Genomic DNA, 12800 nt, shown 5'->3' on the forward strand with positions numbered 1-12800 from the left:
AATGTATCCTTCCCATATAAAGAGACACTTGTATACGTATGGCTACCTGTACAGGTATACCTATTCGTATATAGAGGCCTACATTCAATATATACAAGAAATTTGTCTGTATTCGGGTATTGATATACTATAAGAGTTTTTAACTTCTTTGTTTGCTGCAAGTGCTTATGTTCTCTGTTTTGCTCTTTGTTATCCTTTTTTGTTTGAATTTCTGAGTATTATTTTCTGACATACCTGTGGGAATTGTTTATTGGAGTGCGTTTTAAGCAATTGGAGAGTTGTTTTATCTTGGAGGCGAGAACGTACGGTCAACCCAATTGCATACATATATACGGGGCATTGAAATACCTTAAGAAGAGTATTTACATATACGACTCAACTCTACTTAAGTGGGACAATTTCTACTACTCATTTGAACAAGTAAATCATATTTTACTTGTAATTACATTTCAATTAGTATAATTGTTTTTGTCAATGTCTTATACCTATTGGCTGGTTTCTATTTCTTAAAATCTTAAGGTGTTTGAAACTAGGTATAAGGCTATGACAAATGATACGGATTTTGATTCACCTAATGCAAATGGTGAAACTAATGAAGGGGCCACATCAACTTTGCCTACCAATATTGATGTACCAATTCCTCCAGTCATTTTTGCTCCACCATTACTATCTACTAATCTCTCAATACCCACCAATGTTAGGCCTACAGTTGGATCACTTCAACCTGTCATGGAGAAGATGATGATTGTTTATGAATTTGAAAAAATTGACCAATTCAGTGGTCAAAATTTCAAAAGGTAGAAGCAAATGCTTCTGTTCGCTTTGTCTCAAATTGGGGTTGTTTTTGCATTGATTGAACCTAAGCCGCTACAAAGTCAGGATCCTGAACTTGAAGCAAAAAGACATGCTTTGGTGGAGGCCGATTTTCAATGCAAGAATCGAATTTTGAATGCACTTTCACTTGAGTTATATAATGTTTTAATTCTTTTGAAAGTGCATACATGATATGGGATGCTCTATCCAAGAAGTACACACTTGAGGATGCAGGGAGTAGTAAGTATATGGTGTCAAACTTTTTGAATTTTGTTACGTTTGATGGAGAGGACATCTCCTTCCAGATTTTGACAAATTTCAAGTACTTGTTGAGAGGCTAGCAAAGGAGAATATAATTCTACTAGACGCATTTGTCACTGATTCATTAATTAAGAAACTCTCTTCTTCTTGGAACCCATTTAAGTTAACCATGAAGCACAAAAGAAAGGAGTGGACCTTTGAACAAGTTGTAGTCTGGATCAAAATAGAAGAAAGGAACCGTGCAAAAGACAAGGCTGTTGAGATTCTCAAACTCAAAGCAAATTTGGTTGAAACAGGGACGCAAGGAAACTCAAAGAAGGGCCTTCATGTTAAGAAGCACAAATCTTTCAAGGAAAAGAAAAGTGATTGCTTCCTTTGTAGAAAACCAGGTCATTTCAAGAAGGATTGTAGGAGCAAAAAGAATGGGTCTGAATATGCTAAGATCAATCTCATTGGAAGTGAGATTTTTACTACAATGATAACAGAGGTTAATATAGTTGAAAAACCAACAGATTGGGTACTTGATACTGGTGCTACAAGGCACATCAGTGGAGATCGAAGTTCCTTTTTTAGGTACTCTGTTATAAAAACTGATGACAATGTCTTCATGGGAAATTCCCAATCTTCAAGTGTAGTTGAAAAAGGTCAAGTTTCAATAAAACTTACTTCTGGAAAGACAATTGTTTTGGAAGATGTATTCTATGTTCCGGATATAAGAAGAAATCTGATTTCAGGGCCACTTCTAAACAAGGCTGGGTTGAAGTTGTCTTTTGAGTCGAATAAAGTTGAATTTGTTGAAAAATGATGTATTTGTGGGCAAAGGCTATTTGAGTGATGGTTTGTTTGTATTAAGTGTATCTGAAATTATTAATGAAATGTCAAGTTCTTCTGTTTACGTTGTTGACTCTTATGATTTATGGCATGGTAGATTAGGACATCGTAGTGCTCCTTACATTTCTAAAATGTGCAAATTAGGATTGCTTAAAAATAAAGTTAAGCCTACCCTAAACAAGTGTCCCACTTGTATAGAAGGTAAATTTACCAAAAAACCTCATAAATCAGTTGTTGGGAAAAGTGGTTTACTAGACTTGATACATAGTGATTTAAGTGATTTTAAGTCATGAATCAAGGGGTGGTAAAAAATATATTATAACTTTTATTGATGATTATTCAAGATTCACCAAGTTGTATTTACTTAATTTAAAAGATGAAGTGGGAAATGCATTCATTTCATACAAAACTGAAGTTGAAAATCAATTGGGAAAGAAAATTAAAAGACTTAGGACTGATAGAGGTTCAAAATATTTCAGCATAAATGATTTTTGTGAAAATCATGGTATAATTCATGAAATTACAGTCACTTATCAACCATAATCAAATCGTATAGTTGAATGGAAAAATCGAACATTAAAAGAGATGATGAATTCAATGTTAATTAGTTCGGGTTTACCGCTTGATATGTGGGGTGAGGAAATTCTATCTGCTTGCTATATTTTAAATAGGGTACCCCACAAGAAGATTGGAATGCTACCATTTGAATTGTGGTATGGTAGAAAACTTAGTGTAAATCATTTAAAAGTATAAGGTTGTTTATCAAAAGTGACAATTACTGGACCAAAGAAAAGAAAACTAGGGCCTAAGACTTTTAATTGTGTGTTCATTGGATATGCAAAGCATAGCTCTGCATATCATTGTATGATTCTCAAAACCTTAGATGATGTGTGTGAAGAAAATGATATTGCAGAATCCGGGGATGTTGAATTTTTTGAGAATATTTTTCCTTTTAAGTCCAGCTTACAATTAAGTAAGGAAAATGCAAAAGACTTAAGTATAGGAAAAGACTTAAGTTTAGGAGAAGAAATGTCAAAAGAAAGTGATCCTACATCTAGTGAAAATGAAGCAAGTCAACTAAGGAGAAGTAAGAGACAAAAGAAGTCTACTTACTCAGAAGATGATTGGCTTGTCTATCTTATAGACAAGGATCCTCTTACATATAAAGAGGCAATAACATCTCAAGATGCGGTATTTTGAAAGAAAACTATAAAAAGTGAAATAGATTCCATTTCATTCAATCATACTTAGGAACTAGTTGATTTGTCAATAGTGTCTAATAGACACCAAGTGGATATTTCGAAAGAAATTGAAATCGGATGGATCACTTGATAAGTTTAAAGCTAAACTTGTCGTCAAAGGTTCTAGACAAAAAAAAAAAAAAAAAATATATATATATATATATAGATTATTTTGACACTTTTGCTCTGGTTGCTAGAATTACTACAATACGAGTAACGATAGCAATGGCTTCTATCTATAATTTGGTAATACACCAAATGGATGTGAAGACAACATTTTTAAATGGTGACTTAGAAGAAGAAATATGCATTAAACAACCTGAAGGGTATATAGTATCTGGAAAAGAACTAAAAGTTTGTAAACTAATAAAATCACTATATGGACTGAAACAAGCACCAAAACAATGATATGCTAAACTTGATATGGTGTTAATATCAAATGGTTTTGTTGTAAATGACACTGAAAGATGTTTATATAGTAAATTTCATTAAGATAAATGTGTATTTATACTTTTTTATGTGAATGACATGTTAATCATTGGTACAAATTTAGACATTGTTATGCAAACTATAAATCTATTGATGCCCAATTTTGATACAAAAGATTTGGGTGAGGTTGATGTTATTCTTGGTATCAAGATAATCCAGAAAGAAAGAGAGATTATCTTATCTCAAGCACATTATGTGGAACATATGCTTAAAAAGTATAGCTATTATGATTCACCAAAGACAAAGACAAAGACATCTTTAGAGGTGGGATGCTATTTACAAAAGTATTTTGGTGAACCAATAAATCAAAAGAAATACTCACAAGTTATTGGTACTGTTTCATATTTGATGAAATGTATTAGGCCAGATATAACATTAGCAATTGGAAAGTTGAGTCAACACACTCACAATTTGAGTAAAGAGCATTGGCATGCCCTAGACATGCTAATGAGATATTTAAAGGGTACTATAAATTATGGTCTTCATTACAGTAGTAATTCTACTGTTGTGGAAGGTTATTGTGATGCTAATTGAATATGAGATACAAATAAATCATTAGCAACTAGTGGATACGTGTTTTCACTAGGTGGTGGAGCGGTTTCATGGAAATTAGTTAAACAATCATGTGGTATAGGATCCACCATGGAAGTGGAATTTATCGCTTTGGAAAAGGATGGAACTGAAGTCGAGTGGCTCAGAAATCTAGTGGCAGATTTTCCATTGTGGCCAAAACGGGTGCCTTCTATATTACTTCATTGTGATAGTTAGGAAGCTATAGCTATAGCTATAGCTAAAGCAAAAAGCAGAGTATACAATGTAAAAAAGGAGACATGTTCGTCTTAGACATAATCTAATAAGGCAGTATATAAATGAAGAAGGGATAATGTTTGAGATTTAAAATGTAACCGCAAGCGTACGGATCAATGTAACTACGGGTCGAACACAGGGAGAGTAGCCACTTTATTTTTTATTTCTTTTAATAATGCGAAAGTGAACTGATTAATGGTTGTGATCTAATTCTAATTACCGTCCTAAACATATGTATCTAAAATAACGTCCTAACCATTCGTCATCTAAGAATTCAAAGACGCAAGCCACGCAATTAAAATTNAACCCATGTAATTTAAAAAAAAAAAAAGCAATAAAGGAAAAAAATGCTGAAATTAAAATAAAGTAAAAGAAAGGGGATAAAGCTAGAGAGAGACTCACAAGTAGGTTTCTCTACTTAGCCCGAGGGATGCATCATAATATGAGCTTCCCTACTTGACCAGAGAGTCACTCTTACAAGGGTTACTCTACTTGGCTTTAGGGAAAGGGAGACAATTAAAATAAAAGCAATAAATTGATGGTTCTATGGCTAGGAGGGGCAAAGCCAACACATACACTAGCCATGAACCTTGGGGGAAAGGGATAGCAATAATGTAACGACTGAAAATAAAAATCCTAAATTAAGAAAGAAAGGGTAGTCAGAAGAGGGAATGAGAGGGGGGAGAGAAGACTACTGAAGGAGCCTACTTACTTGAATCAATGCTTGAACTTGAAAAAAAATTGCTCCACGGCTCGTGATCTTGTCACCTAGATCTAAGCCTAGAACTATAACTTAAAAAATTACAACTCAATTGCATAAATCATAAACATAAAAAGAACTGAATAAAAATAAAAGAGTGCTTGCATTAATTGACATAAAAAAAACTATTACAAAAGTGATTAAAGCAAAAATAGAGAAGAACTAGAACTAAAGAGAGAGAGAAGAGAGAGAGAGAGCAACTAAAAAAAACTAGAAGAAGAATGAATTGTGTCTCCTCCTCTTACATGAGTTGTATTTATAGGGAATGGAGAGGTAGGGTAACAATTTTCTCTTTCCTAAAAGAGAGAAACCCACAATTGATTGTGAGATCTTTTGAGTCCAAAAGTGCTAAGATGGAGGAGAGAGAAGAGAGAAATAAATTTTGAGAAATTTCCTAAAATTTTTTGCTTATTTTCTTTCCTTTTTTTTTTCTAATTTATTTTTCTTCTTTTTTTCTCTCTCCTAGGGACGATTTTTTTTTCTTCCTTTGTGTGATTTGGACAATCTTTGGTGATGATGTGGAGGTTTGGTGATGATGTGGAGGAGAGAGAAGATTTGGACAATCTTTGGTTCTCCCTTTTTTTTCTTTCCTTTTTTTTTTCTTCTCTTCTTGCTTCCACGATTTTGCTTGCTTCTAATTTGATGTGGAAATCCCCTCCATGCCCTTAGTGCTTTAAGTGAGTGAAAAGCAGGAAATCTTCAACAAAATCCTCTAAAAAAAACAACCATGAGATTCGAACTTGAGACCTCTTGGTGAGCAAGGGAATTTTGTACACCATAGCTCACCAACTAAGCTAGGTAGCTGTTGTTACCAAAAACAAATCTTTAATCACTTAAGGATGTGGTCCATCGATCCTTGTTGGCATTTGGAGTATTCCTTGTACCTCTGGGACAATTGCAAACGGGCTGGTTCTGCATCTCGGTTCAGTTCTGATCCATTATTCTTTTTCTGACCCGAAAAAGAATAATCATTTGTACGGGTGACCAAACGAATGTGTACTTTTAATTGAACACGTCCATCTTGCTCAGAATTTCATCCTCTTCGCAACCATGGAAAGAAATAGGACCTCTTTACGTGTAAAATTGAAGATATAGCTCCCGATAGTCCTTAAGGCCTTGAAAATATAAAACCTGCAAAAAGAGAGTAAAACCCAAGGTAGCTCCATTCTAAATATGTAAAATGCATGTTTTACTACCCTAGATTTCACACATAAATGTGCTCATCAGAATTCCCCCACACTTAGACTTTGCTAGTCCTCGAGCAAAACAAAAAGAAAAAGAATAAAGATAAAAAAAACCTAACTCACTTTCGTAGGAATCACGGTTGCACTTAGCATGTGCAACAAGCCTTTAAACCCCTAGGTCACCCCTAGTGGACGAGTTGTGTCTCGTGGGTGTTTGCAGTGAATATACACCCAAAATTCAGAATAAACAAATCCCAACTTTGGCTAAAGGTAAGGCTCATACCGATCCGGAGCAAAGATAATTTCTCTTACAAGGGACCCCCACACTTGAACTTTTATTACCCTTTATCAATTCCAGGCACTAGCATATTTCTTAATTTGGAACTCACCTCGTCTCTTCCAAAACATCCTTATCTTAAGGCAAAACCACTTGTGAAGAAATAGGGAACCAATGACTAAGGCGTTGGAGTGTTTTTGACCAAACATGTTACCAAGCAATAATGACATTTGCACATTTTTTTTCTCTTTTTTTTTTTCTACTAATAAACTCTATTCTACTCCACTACTTTTGGCCTGAATGACATGGTGGAGCAAACACCAGACACCCAAGTTACTATGTAGCTTCACTTTTTGCATATGTCCACAAAGGCAGTGATGCTAGAGTTACTTCAGAAGTTTCCTCCCAAGGAATTTCGATCAAGACACCACGCTTCCTGAGGCGCAATGCCCTGTCTAGTTCCAAGGGAATCAACTCTTATTCTTCTTTATACCACATTTCACATTTCATTTAAAATTGTGCATTTGTCAACCCATGCCAAATTAAAAAGAAGGTCTCAACTCCAAATCAAAAGTACAAGGAACCCACAGACTTACATATGGTCCATCACCATAAAACAGGGGTCTCTTATTTTTCAAAAGAAAGTCCCATCTCAAGACACATGCTTGTTTCTTTCTTCTCAACAGGGTTTTTATACGTTCAAAATGGGTACCTTAATCAAAAATTTTATTTTCATACATCAAGCAACCGAATGGTATGATCATTAGCCAAAAGCCAAAGTAGGACTTCATCCTTAGCAAGCTCAAAAAATAAAAAGAAAAACAAACAAAACAAAGTGAAAAAAAAATAAAAAATAAAAACTGGTTTCCCTCCCCCACACTTAAGTCATGCAATGTCCTCAATGCATGGAAAAAATTAAAAGCAAAGACAATGCAAGGGGGTCATACCTGATTAAAAATTAGTCATCAGTGTAAAGAGGTTCATGGAGATCCATGACCTCTTCACTACTAGTAGTGGGAAACTCGAGGAACGGTTTCAAACGCTGACCATTAACCTTCGAAATTACCCCTGTTCCTGGATTCAAAATCTCCACAGCCCCATGGGGATATACATTATGAACAATAAATGGGCCATCCCATCGGGATCTAAGCTTACCAGGAAAAAGATGCAATCGAGAGTTGTACAATAAGACCTTATCACCAATTGCAAAAGATTTACGCAGAATGTGTTTATCATGGAAAGCTTTGGTCTTTTCCTTGTAAATTCTAGAACTTTCATAGGCATCATTCCTAAGTTCCTCCAACTCAGATAGTTGGAGCCTACGATGAATTCCCGCATCAGACAAATCAAAGTTAAGCTTCTTAATGGCCCAAAAGGCCTTATGCTCCAACTCAACTGGTAAGTGACAAGCTTTCCCATACACTAAACGGTAGGGAGACTGGCCAAGGTCAGTCTTGAATGCAGTCCGATGGGCCCACAAGGCATCAATGAGCCTAAGGGACCAATCCTTACGGTTGGGATTAACAGTTTTCTCCAAGATTTGTTTGATCTGCCTATTAGACACCTCCACTTGGCCACTAGTTTGGGGGTGATAAGGGGTAGATAACTTATGAGTGATCCCATACTTTTTCATTAGGGTCTCAAAAGGCCGATTACAAAAATGAGTACCCCTATCACTAATTATTGCACGTGGTGCACCAAAGCGGGAAAAAATGTTCTCTTTGAGAAACTGGACCACCACTTTGTGATCATTAGATTTACAAGGTATGGCCTCTATCCATTTAGAAACATAATCAACGGCCAAAAGTATGTACAAATTCCCAAAGGAATTAGGGAATGGTCCCATAAAATCGATGCCCCATACATCAAAGATCTCAACTACCAAAATAGGGTTGAGGGGCATCATGTTCCTTTTATTGATACGGCCAAAAGACTGGCAGGCAGGGCAAGCCTTGCAAAAATCAAAAGCATCTCTAAAAAGAGTGGGCCAATAAAATCCGCATTGGAGAACCTTTGCGGCAGTCTTCTTAGGTCCAAAGTGTCCACCACATGCATGATCATGACAAAAAGAGAGAATGGAATGTTGCTCATGATCAGGAACACATCGTCGGATAATCTGATCTGGACATATCTTAAACAAATAAGGATCATCCCAGAAAAAGTGCTTAACTTGGGAATGAAACCTATACTTATCTTGGGTGGACCAGTGATCCGGAGTCACACCTGAAACTAAGAAGTTGACAATGTCAGCAAACCATGGTTCACTGGACATTGCAAATAATTGTTCATCTGGAAAGTTCTCGTTGACTGGAGAATCAACAGTCAAGGAATTGGGAAGCCGGGATAAATGGTCTGCAACTAGGTTTTCAACTCCTTTCTTATCCCTAATTTCTAAATCAAACTCTTGCAAAAGTAAAACCCACCTAATGAGACGGGCTTTGGCATCCTTCTTCTGAACTAGGTATCTGAGGGCAGAATGATCAGTATACACCACCACATGTGAACCAACTAAGTAAGACCGAAACTTTTCTAATGCAAACACAACAGCTAAGAATTCTTTTTCAGTAGTTGTATAATTGAGTTGTGCATCATTTAAGGTCCTACTAGCATAGTAAATGACAGTGGGCAACTTATTAATCCTTTGACCTAAAACTGCTCCTATGGCAAAATCCGAAGCATCACACATCAGTTCAAAAGGTTCAGTCCAAACAGGTGGTTGAACAATGGGTGCATTGGTCAACTCCTTCTTAAGTTGCTTGAAGGATTCTAGGCACTCTTTGGAAAACTCAAAAGTCTGATCTTTGACAAGTAATGAGGTGAGAGGTCGGGCTAACTGACTAAAGTTCTTAATAAACCTTCTGTAGAAGCCTGCATGCCCTAGAAAAGACCGAACATCCTTAACAGATTGAGGAGGTGGTAAATTATCAATTAAATCCACTTTGGCTCTATCTACCTTAATTCCCTCCTTGGATATTACATGGCCTAAAACAATACCAGATTTAACCATAAAATGACATTTCTCCCAATTCAAAACCAAATTCTTAGATATGCACCTTTTCAAAACTAGGGAAAGATGATGAAGACATTCAGAATAGGAATTCCCATGAATTGAAAAGTCATCCATAAATACTTCTAAGAATTTTTCGACCATGTCAGAAAAAATGCTCATCATGCATCGTTGGAACGTAGCAGGGGCATTGCAAAGCCCAAAGGGCATACGCCTGTAAGCAAATGTTCCATATGGGCATGTAAAAGTGGTCTTATGTTGGTCCTCTAAAGCAATTGGGATTTGGTTATAGCCGGAATATCCATCAAGAAAGCAATAGTATTCATGTCCAGCTAACCTCTCTAACATCTGGTCAATGAATGGCAATGGGAAGTGGTCCTTCCAGGTTGCCGCATTTAATTTCCTGTAGTCAATGCACACACGCCATCCTGTTTGGACACGGGTAGGGATCAACTCATTATTGGCATTAGGAACTACAGTCACACTAGACTTCTTAGGCACTACATGAACTGGGCTTACCCATTGGCTGCCAGAAATAGGATAAATTATTCCATGATCCAAGCACTTTAGGATCTCTTTCTTAATAGCTTCCATCATCACTGGGTTAGCTCTTCTTTGGGGTTCCGTGGATGGTTTGGAATCCTCCATAAGATGTATATGATGTTGCACAATGGAAGGGCTTATACCCTTGATATCAGCCATGGTCCAACCTAGGGCTTCCTTATTATCTTCTAACACTTTAAGTAACTCCTCTTCCTGGCTAGAAGTCAAATTTGAAGAAATTATTACAGGAAGAGACTGGTCAGGCCCTAGGAAAGCATATCTCAAATTAGATGGCAACTCCTTAAGATCTAGCTTAGGGGGCTCAACTATGGAAGGTTTGGGAATGGAATTGGAAAGGGGTCCTAAGGGCTCCACAAGTGTGTGAAGACTCAAGACTTCAGAAAAGAAATTTTCACTCTTATCATCCAACTCATCCATATACTGTTGGAATTCTGAATCAAAATCAATATCAAAGTTGGTAACTAAATCATAGGAAAAATCCAGAAAATCCTCAAGCATATTGATCTCTTCTTCCATATGTGGTTGCTTGCCAATCCTAAACAAGTTAAACTCAACAGTTTGGTTACCAAAAGATAATCTTAGGAAATCATTCCGGCAATTGATTAATGCATTACTGCTAGCCAAGAATGGTCTTCCTAGAATTATTGGGATCTCATCCTTGGTTGAGAAGGGCTTAGTATCTAACACAATGAAATCAATAGGGAAAATAAATTCCCCCACCTTTAGTAAGACATCCTCAACCATCCCTTTAGGAATCTTAACAGATCTATCTGCCAACTGAAGAGTAGTTCCAGTGGCTTTTAATTCTCCCAATCCTAGTTGCTTGTACACATGGTAAGGTAAAAGATTCACACTTGCGCCAAGGTCAAGTAAAGCATGCTCAATATAGGTGTTACCTATGACACAAGATATGGTAGGGCTCCCTGGATCCTTATACTTGGCTGCTATAGGCTGAGTAATTATGGAACTAATGTTACCTGCCAAGAACGCCTTTTTGGGCACACTAGTGATACGTTTGTGAGTACACAAACCTTTCAGTACCTTTGCATAGGTGGGGATCTGGGATATGGCATCCAAAAGAGGGATGTTTATTTCTACCTTTTTGAAGACTTCTAAAATTTTGTCCATGGAAGCAGTCTTCTTTTTGTTTACCAAGCGATTAGGAAATGGGACAGGATGAACATAAGGACTGTTAGGGATTTGCCCCTGTTCAGAAGAATCATTTTTGGTTTCCTCAACCAAATCATCTTTAGTTTCAGAAAAATCTTTAGGTTCATCAGACGAACTTGGAATAAGAGGCACACTTGTGTCCTTAACAGAAGGAGAGTTAATAGGAGTAATAGATGGGGAAGATTTAGGAATACTCTGTTGGTACTCTTGGCCACTCCTAAGGGCATAAACAACATTACATTGGTTAGAGGGCCCTTATTGAGTCTGACCTTGTACTATATTCAGTGGTGCATTAGTTGGTCCTTGTAAACTAACAGGTTGATGATGCCTAGGGTTAGGCTCTGGTTGACTGGGTAAAGTTCCCTTCTTCCTCTCATGCATAATTGAGACAACTTGGGTAAGTTCTCTCGTAAGATTTTGATGGCTTGTCATGAGGAGGGCCATATTTTTTTCCAAGTCATTTATTCTACTTGCCTCTCCAGTGTTGGTAAACCCAGGGGGTTGCTGATAAGATGATAGAAGAGGGGCCCTAGGAAAACTCGCCTGAGGTCCTACATTTGACCTAGGAAAAGTATTTTGAGAAAAAGATTGTTGTGCAAAGGGAGGCCTTTGGGGTCCAGGTTGACCTTGATTATAGAAATTGGAAGGTCCTGCTTGGTTGCCCTGATTCCAAGAAAAATTTGGGTGATTTCTCCATCCTGGATTGTATGTGTTACTATATGGATTATTCTGGTATAAGGCATTAACACTATCATTAGAAGTGCCCCCAGAGGTGTTAGGGCATTCTTCTATGACTCTCTAGGAACAATAGCCTCAATCCTCTTGATTAGGATATCCAAATGGGCTTCCTTGGCTACTATCCCATCCACAAAATATCCTTTTCCTCTTATAGTTCTTTCACTCTCTTGGGTTGATTCCCATTCACGGGTTTTGTCAGCTAAGTCAAGTAAGAATTCCCATGCCTTTTCTTCATCTGTAAAGGATGTGAATCCCTCAGGGCACATAGATTCTATCATTTGTTTAGTTGGGTAATCAATACCCTCATAAATTATTTGACATAAATGCCATAGGTCTAGGCCATGGTGGGGGCATTCTTGGAGTAGATCCTTGAATCTCTCCATAAGTTTGGAAAATGACTCACTAGGCTTTTGCCTAAACTGAAGGATATCACTTCTAAGCTTATTGGTCTTGTGAGTTGGGGAAAACTTCTTAAGGAAGACAACTGTGAACTGTTCCCATGAGGTTATGGAATTTGTGGGTAATCCATACAACCACTTCTTAGCTTGGTCTTTCAATGCAAAAGTGATAAACCTAAGCTTAACAGCATCATCAGAAAGCTGTTGGATCTTAATTAGAACACATACCTTTTTAAATTCCCTTAGAAATAGGTATGCAT

At 37.0% G+C, this 12800-nt stretch overlaps 1 non-coding gene across 1 annotated transcript; it reads left to right on the plus strand.

Annotated features, from left to right (window-relative positions):
• The first annotated feature begins 12478 nt into the window (after positions 1 to 12478).
• Positions 12479 to 12585, plus strand: LOC122072437. The gene has a single exon (XR_006138452.1). It is a non-coding gene; the product is annotated as a small nucleolar RNA R71 (small nucleolar RNA).
• The last annotated feature ends 215 nt before the right edge of the window (positions 12586 to 12800 follow it).

This window comes from Macadamia integrifolia, chromosome 2 (genome assembly GCF_013358625.1).
Source record: "Macadamia integrifolia cultivar HAES 741 chromosome 2, SCU_Mint_v3, whole genome shotgun sequence".
Classification (NCBI taxonomy): domain Eukaryota; kingdom Viridiplantae; phylum Streptophyta; class Magnoliopsida; order Proteales; family Proteaceae; genus Macadamia; species Macadamia integrifolia.